General features: G+C 42.9%; 1 long non-coding RNA gene across 1 annotated transcript; it reads right to left on the reverse strand.

Annotated features, from left to right (window-relative positions):
- Nucleotides 1–13,391: 13,391 nt before the first annotated feature.
- Nucleotides 13,392–14,725, reverse strand: LOC147336969 (uncharacterized). Its single transcript, XR_015128559.1, has 3 exons — nt 14,118–14,725; nt 13,837–13,911; nt 13,392–13,471 (listed from the first exon to the last, which is right to left on the reverse strand). It is a non-coding gene; the product is annotated as an uncharacterized LOC147336969 (long non-coding RNA).
- Between the last annotated feature and the right edge of the window lie 1,170 nt (nt 14,726–15,895).

Raw genomic sequence — 15,895 nt, forward strand, 5'->3', positions numbered from 1 at the left:
TGTAGAGGACATAAAGTCAGAGATAGAAAAGACAAGGAACAGGTGCATCTAGTACAGGTAGAGCTGCTGCAAAAACCCACAGAGCCCAGCAGCCAGCGTAACAAATTCTGGATCCTTGGCTTTTAGTTAGCAGTTAGCATTAGCAGCACATCCTGCGTCCGATGTGAAAGGACCTTTATGCTGCGCACTGTGACTCACAGTAATGGTCCTGGGTCAGCCCTGACTATGTGTTAAACTAATCCTAAAGTAATAATGTTATTTCTAACCACTGATATACCACAACTTTTTCCTTTCAACAGCTACTGAAAGTTAGGGGACCTAGCTGCTATCGGATATTTATATAGAGATCCTCCAGCTTCAAACTGTATCACCCTTCAAGGACCTGCAGTTCAAAAAAAGCGCCCCTCCGACAGCCAAACCCATCTGTTCTCTGATTGGATTGTTACATTTGTGATTGACATGACATTGACCAATCAGATGAAAGGAAGAAAAATAGGGTCAAAATCCGTACTTGTAACTTGCAGGGTTTTTTTCTAAGTCCACACACAAATCTTTTTTACGCACACACAAATCTTTTTTACACACACAAATCTTTTTTACAAGTACAAAATATTTATGACCACATTTTGAGCCCATACAAGACACTTCAAAGTGATTCTACTGTAGAAACATGAACAGGTAGAAACCTGCAGCCTGACTGCTCATCACTTTGTTACCTGTTCAAGTTCAGCAGCAGCAGCTCACTTTATCATTGTGAAAACAAAAATGTCAAAAACCATTGCTATTCTCTATAAAACAAAGCTGAACAAAAAATCATTACACACACTTTATTGTACTCTGTTGCTTCCATATATGACTTACTGTCTGGAGATATGGGCTAATGCATATAAAACGAACACTCTTCCTATTTTCAAGTTACAAAAAAGAGCTATAAAAAACCAACTAACATTTTGTTTATTAATCTGAATACCCTGAAATTTTATGATTTAGTTGAATATAAAATGGCACAGATAATGTATAAAGCACAAAATAACTTGCTTTGCCCCAGTACTCAGAAGCTGTTCAAAGTCAGAGAGAGTCAATATGACTTAAGGGGAAGAGATTTCTTTAAAAAAAACAAGATAAGGACAAATATAAAGCAGAGATGTGTTTCTGTTAGAGGAGTTAACCTGTGGAATAGTTATGACAGGGATTTAAAAAGGTGTAGTTCATTTTCCTTGTTTAAAAACATGTTTAAAAATAGAGTATTAGAAAAATATATAAATCAAGAATGAAAAGAGCAAAAAAAAAAAAAAACAACCTCTTGATTCTTTTGCTTTGATGTAGTTACTTATCTAAGGTGGAAAGTTTTTTTTTCTTGTTTGTTTGTTTGGTTTTTGCTTTGTTTTCTTATTTGCTTCAGGCCCTGTGTACAGGAGCTGCATGCAAAAAGATATTTTGTGAAAAGGGTTGGCGTAATAAGCAAATGCTTCAGCCAATACCTTTTGATTAGCCTTGTTTCATGCTTACTTGCTTTATGGTCGATTTTTGTTCTGTTTTCACTGAGATATTTGAATGCTAATCAATAAAATCAAAATCAAATCACGGTGCTGGTCTGGGGTCAGTGTTTACTCAGCTTTAACCTCACTCTGGGTTCTAGGTTAGCTTAGCTTTAGCTTAGTGTTAGCTTAGCGTTAGCTTAGCATTAACATGCTGTGTGCTAGCTTAGCGTCAGAGCTCTGCAGGTGTCTCGTGTGTAAATATTAATCACAGTGACAGTAAAGGAGGTAAAGGGCTGTGACGTCATCACGTACGCTGCGTCCTCTGTGGGCTCTGAGTGAACTCAAAGTACAAACTACAAGTACACAAACACGAACGTAGCTCAGAGTGGCGGACACACTCGGCCTCGTTGGTCCAGCTGTGAGTCCGTTACCGTGAACTATGGAGCGGCAGATTTGTGCTGAACTAAGCTGCACACAGCTGATGTTAGCCAGGAAACATTACACACTGACTTTAATGGAGAGACCGGAAATACAAACACACACAGTTTGTTGTGTGAAGAAATCAAACACGAGCTGAACAAACAGTAAAGTTCCTAAAGACAAACTGTTAAAGGAGGAAACAAAGCAAACTTACAGTTTCTTCACACACCAACAACAAGCTCCACTCCACGAAGTTCAGGAAGTGACAGTAAACTTTGAGCAGGAAGGAAACACCCAAAGAGACGTTTGAGGACAATAAGGAGCATTGGGACACTGTGCTGCGTTCAGGTGCACCTGGGAAACTCCAAACCTCTGGCAGGCTGTGATTTATTTCTGCTGGTTTTCCTGTTTGAAGCACAAACATCCGTCATCACTTTGTTGTTGTTCTTCCTGCAGCGTTTAAATATTTCAGCACTGACCTGATGTTTCTTCAAAGCTCATTTCAACCTGTTGAAGTCATGAATGAAAGTGCAGACTGAGAGTGGATCACATGATGTTTGAGGTGTGTCATGTGACACATGTCTAGATTGTCCCTGATATCATAACTGCTCAAACACTGATGATTATATTTGAAGAATTATTCCTGATGGCAGCAAAGTTTGAATGGAGCTCTCTGTCTGTGCTGATTTGTCGCCCTCTGGAGGTCAAAGCACAAACTGCATGATGTCACTGTAACCACCACAGAGACAGGAAGTGTTTTTATGACTGAAACACTGAAATGATGCTAACGGCTGTCGTTAGGCTCACTGACAGCAGTGCTGATGTGTTCATGTCAAACACTGGCTCAGGTCAGACTCCTTCATCCTTCTCCAGCGTGAGGCCGCCCTCAGACCCACAGGAGCTCTGACCTTTGACCTCCTGACCCTAACCATTTTAGTCTTGTTGCATCTTTAAATGCAAATCCATCCAAACTGTAGCCGAGCAAAAGAAGCTGGAAGCTGTTCTATGAATGATGTTGTTGAAGGAGCTTGGAAAGAAAAGCGTCTGGACTTCTTTAAGTTGCTTGAAGATGGACATGGACGTCTTAACGCCCACTCACATCCTGGGACATTTGATCACAGGAAATCACATGATAGCGTGGGGCTAGATCTCACAATGGGTTCATCCAAAACCTTGGCTGATTGTGACCCACACCCGTTTTCACGGAGGAGGAGGAGTTTCACATGCTGAACATGTGACAGCCTGGTTTAAAGGGACCAAAAGTAACTGGACACCTGATTCAGTTCAGCTTTATTCATCCGCTCCAAACCACAGCAGCAGTCACCTCCAGGGAACCAGCTGATCCATGTAACTGGGGACAGACCACAGCCCAGAGCACTGGTTCATGATGTGTTTGTGGACTGTAGGTTGTTTGGATAGAGATGAGATGTACTCAGCAGTCTGTCTCTAATGTTTAATGAAATGTTCTGAAGATGATAATAACTTGTGATTTTCTTTTGAATGAATCTTTAATCGTGTTGTAGGGCCTCTGACTCTCATGAAGATTTTCACATCAATGTGCTTTTCACAAAGATATTAACAATGAAAATGACGTGCAGCCCTGAACTACTCATGCGTTAACTCAGCGGTTCCCAACCCCCGGGTCACGGACCGGTCCGTGAGTCATTTGGTACCGGGCCGTGAGAGTCGAGGCTCGGTGTGAAATTGATGGTTGATAGGTTTGTAGCATAAACCTGTTCGCTGGATCGTTCAATCCAGCTACACAGCAAAGCAAGACACGAGTAGTTCTTTCTGTTTCTCGTGCACGGGAGAGAACTGGACCAATGCCGTTCCTTCGCTTGACCACAGTCGCTCTCGTCCGTTCCCTCGTAACACTGTTCTTTTATTGAGGTTACATGAACATACATAGGTTCATTAACATACACGTGAACAAAGGTACCAGTCTGTATGTTATGTAGGTGTGTGTGTGTGTGTGTGTGTGTGTGTGTGTGTGTGTGTGTGTGTGTGTGTGGAGTCAGAGTGTGACCCATAAACGACTTCCCTAAACCTGCTGGTCTGGAAGTCCAGCAGTTCATCTAAACAAAAGGCACTTAGACTAAAACAGACATCCTACCACAAAACAATAAGAAGGTAGCACCTCTCCCATGATCCCAGGACGTGGGTGTGGATGCCAGAACACTCTGGAGTCACACAAAGTCTTTAAAGACTACTATCATTACACAATTGGTTCTACACCTCTGAGCATATATGGTTAGATATTCCCCAATAACAATGACAATGATAAAATATAAATCCAACAATGGTTTTCAGGGTTTTTATCGTTAACTTCGTTTCCCTGGGTCTTTTCCCGTGTTGTAGTCGTGTGTCTTATTTTGAAAGAAATGTTTACGCGTTACCATAGCGACCAGAGAGCATTAAGGGTGCAGACAGGTGCATCCAACAACATTTTATTTTCCCTTATTTGATTTATGGACCTAACTGTATGAACTGGACTTTGGCTTTAATTCTGCTCCTCTTCATCATTGCTGTGTTGCATTTCCATCATTCTGCTGCTGGATTCACTGCAGGCTTTAACAAACACTCCTTTGGGTCCAGGCCCAGCCACGTGTTTGTAAGCTGCTGTGCTCCTCACAAATAAAGCCTGAAGCAGCTCAGACTGTTAGAAGCAGCACTGAGCCCTGTTACAGTTATAGTGTTAGAGCAGCGGCTGCAGCCTACAGCATTTAAACTAGCTGACAGTAAACACATCAGTCCAGATGTTACCACATTACTTTGTGATGCTGAGAGTTAAAGGAGACTGGCTGATTAAAATCCCATTCCTTACATCACCGTCCTCTGCTCTGACTGCTTTCATTTAATCACAATCAGAATACTTTTTTGATCCCCAGGGGAAATTATTTAGGTTACAGTGCTGCAGCACAAACAGGAACAAAGACACAACACACTAAGTAAGAAATAGCACAATATACACAATATATACATGCATACATATGAGTCACTTATAAGTAACATGTGAGTGCTGGGGTCTATGACAGCAGGCAGGTCTGTATTTATGTCCAGGCTGACATGAACAGCTAGTAGTTCAGGGTTCAACACTCAGGAAAGTGTGTGACCTTCCACACTGACAGAAGATGCTAAACATGACTTTAAACTGTTGTTTGTTAAAGCCTCACAGATCTGAGAGCAGGGCTCAGTGGGTACATGAGCCTTTATACATGAAGGCTTTCTGTTTCCAGGAGAGGAAACATGTGATCCAGCTGTGTTTGGTCACATGGATCTGCTCTGCATGGATCACCTGACTAAAACATGTTGTTATTATTGTTCTTACAGTCTTAAATCGGTACATCAGGTGGGTCACATGACACCCGGGGGTGACAGCAGCATCTTTCCTCTTTAGAAAGCTGCTCTCTGTCCCAGGAGCTGTTGTCACAGTAACAGCAGGAACAGGAAGTCACACGCTCTCTGCTCTGTGATTGGCTGCTTCTTATCTCAGCTTCCTGCAGAGGGTGGAGGTCTGCTGATGACGCACAACAACAGAAGTGTGACTTTCACTTCCTGTTTATTGCTGTTGTTCTTAAAGCTCTCAGGCGATGCTGCAGCGCCCCCTGCTGACACAAACTCCTCCCTCTGTCTCAGAGGTCACAGGTCAGCCTGCTGCAGAGGGTCTGCCTGTTCATGGTATTCCTGAGACAGAGCCGAGGCTCAGCGTCAACGCTGGTTTCTGATTGGGTCAGCATGTGCAGGCTGCCATGGTGTTGGTGTCACCACTACAGACAGCTCAGGTTCAACTGGTTCTTCTTTGATTTGCTTCTATAGCACAAAGGTTGACACCAGTCTGGTCCAGTTAGCATCTGAATCCATAAACGTGTGAGCTCGTCCCACCAGAGGACGTCAGCATCATGGGGATAATGTCTACAGCAGGAAAACACAGGGACAGTTGGGTTTGCTGCACATCTGGAACACACAGTTAGCTCAGATATGTTCATGTCGCTAACACCAATACAGTGACTGAGTGCTCTATAGCAGCTAATGCTAACAACTGTAACACTGCTGTTTGTCATGGTTTTCAGACCAAATGATAACAAACGTTGGGAAAAGTGAAATATTGGAACATGAAATCATAAATTATTACATTTAAACAACAATAATACAGCTAAATTTCCCCTCTTGGCTCATAAGCTGCTCACCTGGATGCTACATCAGTGCAGTCCTCTCTGAACATTAGATAATCAACACACACACACTTATTGTTGAGAGGCTGACTTCACTAAACTCACAGAAACTCTTAAGAAGCTCTTCAAATGATGACTTTGGAGTTTTGTGTTACTGTCAGTGTATAAAAGCTAGAAAAGGAAGAAAAGCAGGAGAAATGATCAAAGTGCTGCTGTGTGCAGGAAGAACTACAACATGTTAGTGAGAAACACAAACAGGGTGTGAAACACACTCCAGAGGAAACGCTGTGTGCAGGCTGTCTGTGACTTCCTGTGTCTCTGCCACAGACTGGGACAGACACCAGTGAAACCAGTCACTGTGGTCATGTGCTTGTAGCCAGCAGCCTGTGATGTGAGGCTGCTTGAGTCAGTCGTCTGCTTCCACCATGTAAACCTTGGTGTCTCCTACATATACAGATGTTTCCTGCAGACTGTGCTGTTCCAGCTGTCACACAGATGTTGAATCAGCAACATCTGCTGTCACGTCCTCCCTGGTCCCACAGATAACAGGCTGCATACAAGAGGCTCACCTCTGCTACCTGCTGCTCCACTGGGGCTGAAAACGGAACGTTTCTCCCACAAAACGCTGCGTCCAGATGAACAGAAGCAACAGACTCACTTTCCTGGATGATTGAGATGCATCAAGACTTCATTGTGTGTTACTTCTCATTCAGCACAGACACATTATTCCTGTTAGGTCATGTCAGCTGTCACTCAGTACAAGCACAACTGTGAACAACACAAACTTCTCTTCAATGTGTCACAGAAACACTAAGTGTGAGAGCCTGTATGACACACAGGACAGACTGTAAGCTCTGCTGGCTGCACAGCACTTTGTAGCAGTTTTCCAACATGTCCTCCACCCGTGATGTCAGTGGTGGGACCCCAGTCACAGCACTCAGCACCACCTCCTTTAAATGGATTTTATAGCAGTTCCTCCCGTTACTCGGTGCAACGCTTCTTAAATGTGTTTTTGCAGGATAAAACACAGCAGGTGGTGTAGAGAGGACGTCAGCTGACGGAGCAGAGGGAGGCAGACTGTGGATAAATGACAGAGTGAGAGGAGAGCAACCATGACAGAAGCACAGGTGTGGCAGATAGAAGTGGCTTTATAGACACTTATTGTCAGTCCTCGTGCATGCTGTGGAAATAAGTGTCTGTGTCATGAGGTGACATGTGAGCTTATCTTTGGTCAATAAAGCTGAACGACCAGTTTTCACTTTGCTTGTTACGCTTGTTTAGTGACGTCTGGGTTTCTGTGGAGCCCGAATTTTGATGAGTTCTGGTGAAATCATCTGAGATCATCTGAGCATCGGTGAAGAGTCAGCAGAGAAAGTGTGGGACAGAAGTTTGCTTTGGACACATGGACTGAAATCAAAAAGTAACAAACAGGATTTCCAATGGACAGTATGGAGAAGTGAAAGTACACAAAGGCTGTGCTGGAACACGTGTGTTACACTTTTTGACAGCTGAGAACAAAACACAATATTTTGCATCATCTCTGCAGTGTCTCTTCTTTCCTCTGCTGTTGTGCTTTTAGCTCCAAACTGTTTCAAATGGTTTGTCAGCAAGCTGACCTCTGACCTCTGCAGTACTAACTCCTGACCTGTACAAAGAGCGGGCGTTTCTGACCTTTGACCTGCAGCTGTATGTCTCTCAGTCTCAGTTCTTCTCTCCGTCACTGATGGAGCAGGTGTAGTTGCTGCTGACAGTCAGTCGTTTGTTTTCTCAGAGTGAGGCTGAAGTCTGAACTGTTCAGAGCATCAGGTCTCATCAACGTGCGCTGCTGTAACGCCGCTTTGTCCTCTGAGATCACCAGGTATGAAACCTGAGTGCTGACAGAGCAGCATGTTCCCCCTCATTCACCTCCACCACCACAGCCAAGGCATGCTGGGAAACTGAGGACACACAGACGGAGAACTGAAGTGTCTGCTGTGTGTTCATCTCAGAGTCCTCACAGGTGACACATTAGCTCCAGAACACCAAGCCAGGTGTTTGAAGCCTGACAGGGATTCTTCCCATCCAGAGGGAGGATTTAGCTGCACAACAATGAACATTAGTGTGTAGTTTAGAAACACAGACTGTGCCTGCACTGCATCTAGTGAAGAAAAGTGTTACTGCGAGAGAACGAGGCTCCTTTAAAGCAGCTGATATTAAGGTTGAAAAATCAACAATAAGCTGATGTAATCAACGTTTCACAAAATGGTCAGCAGCTAAAATCTGGAGCCGTTCTTTGGTGGTAATTAACAGTTTGTTCTTGTTAGCTAATTATGTCATTAAAGGTAGCAGCAGAAGCCTTGTGTTGAAAGCCCATTCACTCACACATTCACACAGTATGTGTGTGTCTGTGTTACACTGTGGACATCCCTTCTGTTGGAGCGCCATCTTGTGGCAGGTTTAAGAAATGTTCTTCTTGTAAATCCAAACTGATGCACCTCCATAGCAGACTGTGGAGGCTTTCAGTGACATGAAGACTTGATTTATACTGTCATATTCTCCTGTTACACAAAGCACAGCACGCTGAACATGGATGAACTGAAACTCCCAGCATCTGACTGAGGAAAAGCACAAATCATTCTCACACTGACTCCTGCTTGATTTTAGATTTGCTTTCAAATCCTCACACTTTCATATGAAGCACTAAATGGGCTCCAGACTGTTTATCTCAGCTTCCTGTCAAACACACTGCTGCTCACACCGAGGCTCAGTTTACTCCTCCAGCCTGGCTTAACCTGCTGTCTGTTAAAAACAGTCCCACACTCCTCTGTTTAATCCTTCTGATCAGACTCTTTGATTTTGTATTGTTTTTACCTGAAGTTGTGTTTTTGACATGGTTCTGTCTGTGAAATAAAGCTCACACACACACTGCTACAGTCCTTCATACACTTAGAAACGAAGCTGCTCCTTTCCTCAGTGCTGACACATAAAGAAGAGTTGGTTTTATATCCAACACGTCTCTGTTCCAGAAAACAGCTTCAGCAGCCTCTGAGTCTGAACTTGGAGTTGGTTATAAGCCACAGGCCTGTGTGCACAGCAATGAGGAAATATAATGCAGTAAGTGAAACATGGATGTGTGGAACAGATTATCCCAAAGGTTGATTCTGTTCATCTGGACGTTCTCAGTGAAACATTTGGTCTCTCGGTCAGGTGACTCCTTTAGTCTCAGCTGACTGCAGCTTTCCAAACCTTTGTCACTGGATCACTCACTTCATCTCCAACGTGTCCCTGACACAGACAGCTGGAGCCGTTACAGCAAAATCATTGATCATCGTTTTTAGAACATTAGCTGGTGTTGGTGGGCAGGCTAGCAGTGCTAATTGTTAGCACTAGTTCTGCTGCTCTCCCTTTGTCTCTGTTATTGTTGGTCTTTAGTGAACAATAGAAAGTGTCTTCATGAGACTGTTGCCTAATGTTCAAATGTAGATAACACCACCTGCACCAACCTGTTACACAGCACAACCCTCTGGTGTAGCTTTGCCCATACGGTAAAAAAATATATTTCAAAATACATTTTGAAATATATTTATATATTTAAAATGTATTTTAGCACATATATTTTTTGGCCATTTTTTGTATATTTTGAAATATATTAATAAAATATATTTCAAAATACAATTTAAATGTATTTAAAATCATTCAAAAAAATATAAATTTAACCCTTCATATATTTCTAAGAAAACACATTCACATGTAACATCTGAAAGAAATCTTTATTTGATGTTTAAAACATACATATAGCATATCAATCAAGCAAGGAATATTCATTTTATAAGTTTATTCTCATTACATACTTAAACATTCTAAAAGAAACACACACACATATACATATATGTGTGTATATATATATATATATATATATATATATATATATATATATATATATATATAAAAAAAACACCCAGCACGCCCCTGCGGGCGGTTTATCCCTCAAGCTCGGGTCCTCTACCAGAGGCCTGGGAGCTTGAGGGTCCTGCGCAGTATCTTAGCTGTTCCCAGGACTGCGCTCTTCTGGACAGAGATCTCCGATGTTGTTCCCGGGATCTGCTGGAGCCACTCGCCTAGCTTGGGAGTCACCGCACCTAGTGCTCCGATTACCACGGGGACCACCGTTACCTTCACCCTCCACATCCTCTCGAGCTCTTCTCTGAGCCCTTGGTATTTCTCCAGCTTCTCGTGTTCCTTCTTCCTGATATTGCTGTCATTCGGAACCGCTACATCGATCACTACGGCCGTCTTCTTCTGTTTGTCTACCACCACTATGTCCGGTTGGTTAGCCACCACCATTTTGTCCGTCTGTATCTGGAAGTCCCACAGGATCTTAGCTCGGTCATTCTCCACCACCCTTGGGGGCATCTCCCATTTTGACCTCGGGACTTCCAGGTTATACTCGGCACAGATGTTCCTGTACACTATGCCGGCCACTTGGTTATGGCGTTCCATGTATGCCTTGCCTGCTAGCATCTTGCACCCTGCTGTTATGTGCTGGATTGTCTCTGGGGCATCTTTACACAGCCTGCACCTGGGGCCTTGCCTGGTGTGATAGACCCCAGCCTCTATGGATCTTGTGCTCAGAGCTTGTTCTTGTGCTGCCATGATTAGTGCCTCTGTGCTGTCTTTCAGTCCAGCTTTGTCCAGCCACTGGTAGGATTTCTGGATATCAGCCACCTCCTCTATCTGCCGGTGGTACATACCGTGCAGGGGCCTGTCCTTCCATGATGGTTCCTCGTCTCCCTCCTCTTTCTTGGGTTTCTGCTGCCTGAGGTATTCACTGAGCACTCGGTCAGTTGGGGCCATCTTCCCAATGTATTCTTGGATGTTCCTTGTCTCATCCTGGACTGTGGTGCTGACACTCACCAGTCCCCGGCCCCCTTCCTTCCGCTTAGCGTACAGCCTCAGGGTGCTGGACTTGGGGTGAAACCCTCCATGCATGGTCAGGAGCTTTCTTGTCTTTATGTCAGTGGCTTCTATCTCCTCCTTTGGCCAGCCTATTACCCCAGCAGGGTACCTGATCACGGGCAGGGCGTATGTGTTGATGGCCCGGATCTTGTTCTTACCATTCAGCTGACTCCTCAGGACTTGCCTGACCCTCTGCAGGTACTTGGTGGTTGCAGCCTTTCTAGCGGCCTCTTCATGGTTCCCATTTGCCTGCGGGATCCCCAGGTACTTGTAACTGTCCTCTATGTCTGCAGTGTTGCCTTCTGGTAGTTCAATCCCCTCAGTTCTGACTACCTTCCCTCTCTTTGTTACCATCCGACTACACTTCTCCAGTCCGAACGACATTCCAATGTCATTGCTGTATAGCCTGGTAGTGTGGATCAGTGAATCGATGTCTCGTTCACTCTTGGCATACAGCTTGATGTCATCCATGTACAGGAGGTGGCTGACAACTGCTCCGTTCCGTAGTCGGTATCCGTAGCCAGTCTTGTTAATGATCTCACTGAGGGGGTTCAGGCCTATGCAGAACAGCAGTGGGGACAGAGCATCTCCTTGGTAGATCCCGCACTTGATGGTAACTTGTGCTATGGGCTTGGAGTTGGCCTCTAGTGTTGTACGCCACATCCCCATTGAGTTCCTGATGAAGGCTCTTAGGGTCCCATTGATCTTGTACAATTCTAGGCATTCCAGTATCCAGCTGTGGGGCATTGAGTCATAGGCCTTCTTGTAATCAATCCAGGCAGTGCACAGGTTGGTCAGTCTGGTCTTGCAGTCTCGGCTGATTGTTCTGTCTACCAGTAGCTGGTGTTTTGCGCCTCTGGTATTCTTGCCAATTCCTTTCTGTGTCCCGCTCATGTATTGACCCATGTGCCTGTTCATCTTAGCCGATATGATGCCTGACAGGAGCTTCCATGTAGTACTGAGGCAGGTTATTGGTCGGTAGTTGGAGGGGACCGGTCCCTTCTTGGGGTCCTTGGGGATCAGGACCGTCCGGCCTTCAGTTAGCCATTCCGGGTGTCTCTCGTTAACTAGCAGCTGGTTCATTTGTGCTGCCAGACGCTCGTGGAGTGCAGTCAGCTTCTTCAGCCAGTAGGCGTGAACCATGTCGGGCCCTGGTGCTGTCCAACTCTTCATACTGGAGACCCTTTCTTGGATATCTGCCACTGTGATGGTTACTGGACCCTGTTCAGGGAGGTCACTGTGGTCTGCCCTCAGATCCACTAGCCACTGAGCATTGCCGTTATGGGTTGCATCCTTCTCCCATATGCTCTTCCAGTATTGCTCCGTCTCCAGCCTTGGTGGTGCTGTTCTCTTATTGTTCCCTTGCCACTGAGAGTACACCTTTGCTGGTTCTGTGGAGAACAGCTGGTTTATTCTCCTGCCTTCTATCTCTCTGGTGTACCTCCTCAAGCGGCTGGCCAAGGCTGTGAGTCTTTGCTTGGCAGTTTCCAAGGCCTCAGGTATGGACAGCTTGCTGTATTTCTTAGGCACCTTATTTGTCGCACCTTTCTGCAACTCCGTTAGTTGGCTAACCTCCCTCCGTGCTACTTTGATCTTGCCCTCTAGCCTCCTTCTCCATGGAGGGTACTGCCCCTTGTGGCTGTTCAACTTGTAGCCAAGCATCTCACTGATCACTGCTGCCGTATTGTAGATCAGCTTGTTAGTGTCGGTAATCGTGGTTGTAGGTATTGCCCGTAGTGCATTAACATCATCTAGCAGACCTTCTGAGGGTACTTCACGTAATCTTGGTAACCGGCTACGGGGGATCCAGGTTTCAAGCTTGGCCATGATCCTATTTTTCAGGTCAGTTCCTCTCGCACTCAACGATCCTTCTCCTATCGCACTTGGGGCTATGTACCCAATCTCGGGTGGGGGTGATGATATCTCCCCCCTGACCTGGCGTCCTGACTCCTCCTTGCCGTAGCATTTGTGTTGTACCTCGTCAATCTCTAGCTGTGAGAGCAGTCCCTTCTTTCGAATGTTGGAACACTGAGCTACTAGTTGTTTCGCCGTCATTGTGGATGTTGGGTATCGAAGAATCCATAGGTCCCTCATCCTATTCATGTAGCCCCTTCCGCCGGGGTTACTTGCGTAGTAGCATTCCAACAATGCCCTGTTTTCGTCCCTTGCCCACCGATGCCTTCTTGTTCCAGTAGCCCACTTTTCGTCAGGGTGCCCTGGTTCCTCAACACCTGACGCGGACCTTGTTGATCCGGGCGACGTCCGAGCCGGCATGCCTTCATATTTATGTGTGTGTGTATATATATATATATATATATATATATATATATATATATATATATATATATATATATATATATATATATATATATATATATACACACACAGTCTCAGTTCCCCCAGCTTTCACTGCAATCCTCAAAGCCCTTCTGGACACGCTGGGAAACCCCTTCCTTACCGCCACTTTTATCAGAGTTAAAATAAAAATGTGATTTATGTTAGCTGGCTTCATTTAGCAAACAGATATTTCTGTTTATACAGATACAGATATTAATACAGATATATTTTACGCATAATTTACCTCTTTTTTTTTCCTAGATGGGAAGTCTATCCAGTTCACATTACAGTAATGCTAACACCCCTTTTGGTCGTCTCTCCTTACCTTCCAGCATTCATAAATCTGTTGACCTTCTTTGTCTGAGACCAACCACTACAATGCATCATCACCTATTTGTATTGGTAACTTACTTTACAACCTATTTTAATGGTTGCAAAGTAAGTTACTTGTGGTGTATGCAATTTTAGATACACAGAAAGTCTTCACTTACTATATATGGCTGTCATAGTGTCCTTATCAAGGGCAGTTCTTCACTCTGCGCCGATGTCCGTTTTGCTCTGTCCTCCTATAAAAAGCATGAACATTTGAGTTTTTGATTAGTTTTAGATTTCCAAAAATTTGATATTTGTACAACTAAACATTTGAACTACAATATATGCTATTGAGCGATACTTTTATGGGTAATTTTTGGTAAAGAAACTGGTGACAGAGTTGTAGGCTTTTTAAAGTACTATTAGCTAACCATTTGAACTGACTTTCAAAGCTGATTACCTTTTAAATTGCTGTGGATCAAAACCTCCAGTGGGAAGGCGGCCATTAGAAGAACACGCACCATTGAACCTGAAAATAACAAAAACAAACAAAAAACAGAACAATATATAAGAGTCCGGTAGGGTAATAAATCTCTTCTGAAGCAATATAGTTCATTTTGGGTGAAAAACAAAACATTCCTCTAAAATATATATACTGACATCAGCAATCAACATCATGATTGTAATTATTTCCTTTTTAGTACATCTACTGCTGTTTGCATGTGTCAAGCACTACGACTGTATCTATGCATATAAATTCACCATATATATCCAGCAAAAATGTTTTGTTATAGGAAAACAAACAAAGGCATTCAATCAGAGGTGAGAAATTAATTGGGAATATGAATTATAGGTGAACTATTCTTTACCTACTAGCAATCAAGCTTCTTTAACCAAGAAGCTTGAAATATTTGAATGTAAAATAAAATAAATAAATAAATAAATAATAATAAAAATAACATGATGTAATTAAAATGCACAACTTACATTAAGGAAATCTGCATTTGTATCCACAGGCTAAAAGTAAAACAGTAAATGTGTTAGTGATAGTACAGGTATTTGTAAAAAAAAAAAAAAGAGGCAGTAACTGTGACGCTTCTAGTGGGATGCTAAATGCAGAGATTTATATTTACAGTATAATACTGCATGTACGGGTAGCTGTGTTGTGAACTGTAACTGAATATTAGAGAATCTCAGAGAAATTAAATGTATTTATTTTTTGAATTTATCAATCATAAAACTGTGTGTTTTGAAGGCCTGTTACGATAACGACTTTTTGTTGGTCGGTATATTGCCCCATAAACAATTGCGACAAGTTATGTCATTGTCATTTTAAGACCATTTTATGTCTTTGAATGTATAATCATAATATAACACCATAATAATGCAAGATCTACACACTTTCAATTGACAAACCGACATCTAATTCTTAAAGTATTTAGATCATTGAAATTAGGAATCAAAATATTAGATACCTTAAAAACTTGAATAAATAGTAAGTTTTCTAACAAATAGAAAACAATGATATTTAATGTTATTGTTTTGTTATCATTATATTTTATTTTTGTAAATATAATGGCGGATAAATTACATCATCAACAATTATTGAGGTCATGTACATGTACTGTGTGTTAAGTCGATATATCGATTATTGTGATAGGCCTACTGTTTTGGTATCATAACGAGCTTGTCAAACATGCATGACCACTAAACAATGTCTAAGCAGTAGTACTGGTCTGAATGACAACAAACATAACTAGTGTTTTGGAAAATCTGTTAGAAAACAGTTATTTCAATAATTATGATTAGCATGTGACACAGACACCGCATAAAAAACTACAACAACAAATACTTACTTTAGGAGGATGGGGGAGGGCAGCATGAGGTTGAGACTTTGACATCTGTAAGAAACAAATTCATGTATTACAAACAAGTCACTTAAAAATACATTAATGTGGCAGACTGTTCCCTGTTCAGATGCAGTGTATAAGTACAATCAGGGCTGTCACAACAATGGGGTGGGGCCAAGTGGCTGTAACCCTAGGTACAATGTGCAGGTATATATAATTACATATAATATATGTGAATAAAGCAAGAATCTGTTTAGGTTAGTCACTGTGCTGACTGATGCTTGCTAGGTTTATATGATTGCAAACTGCACAAAAACAACAACAGCAACAACATTAATGACAATGACAAACAAAATTACTTACATTTATGTAAATCTCACATTAGGAA

This window comes from Aulonocara sp. 'chitande type north' Nkhata Bay, linkage group LG3 (genome assembly GCF_057382095.1).
Source record: "Aulonocara sp. 'chitande type north' Nkhata Bay isolate Kocher_YH1m ecotype deep benthic linkage group LG3, A_spYH_male_GT1.1, whole genome shotgun sequence".
NCBI classification, from domain to species: Eukaryota; Metazoa; Chordata; class Actinopteri; order Cichliformes; family Cichlidae; genus Aulonocara; species Aulonocara sp. 'chitande type north' Nkhata Bay.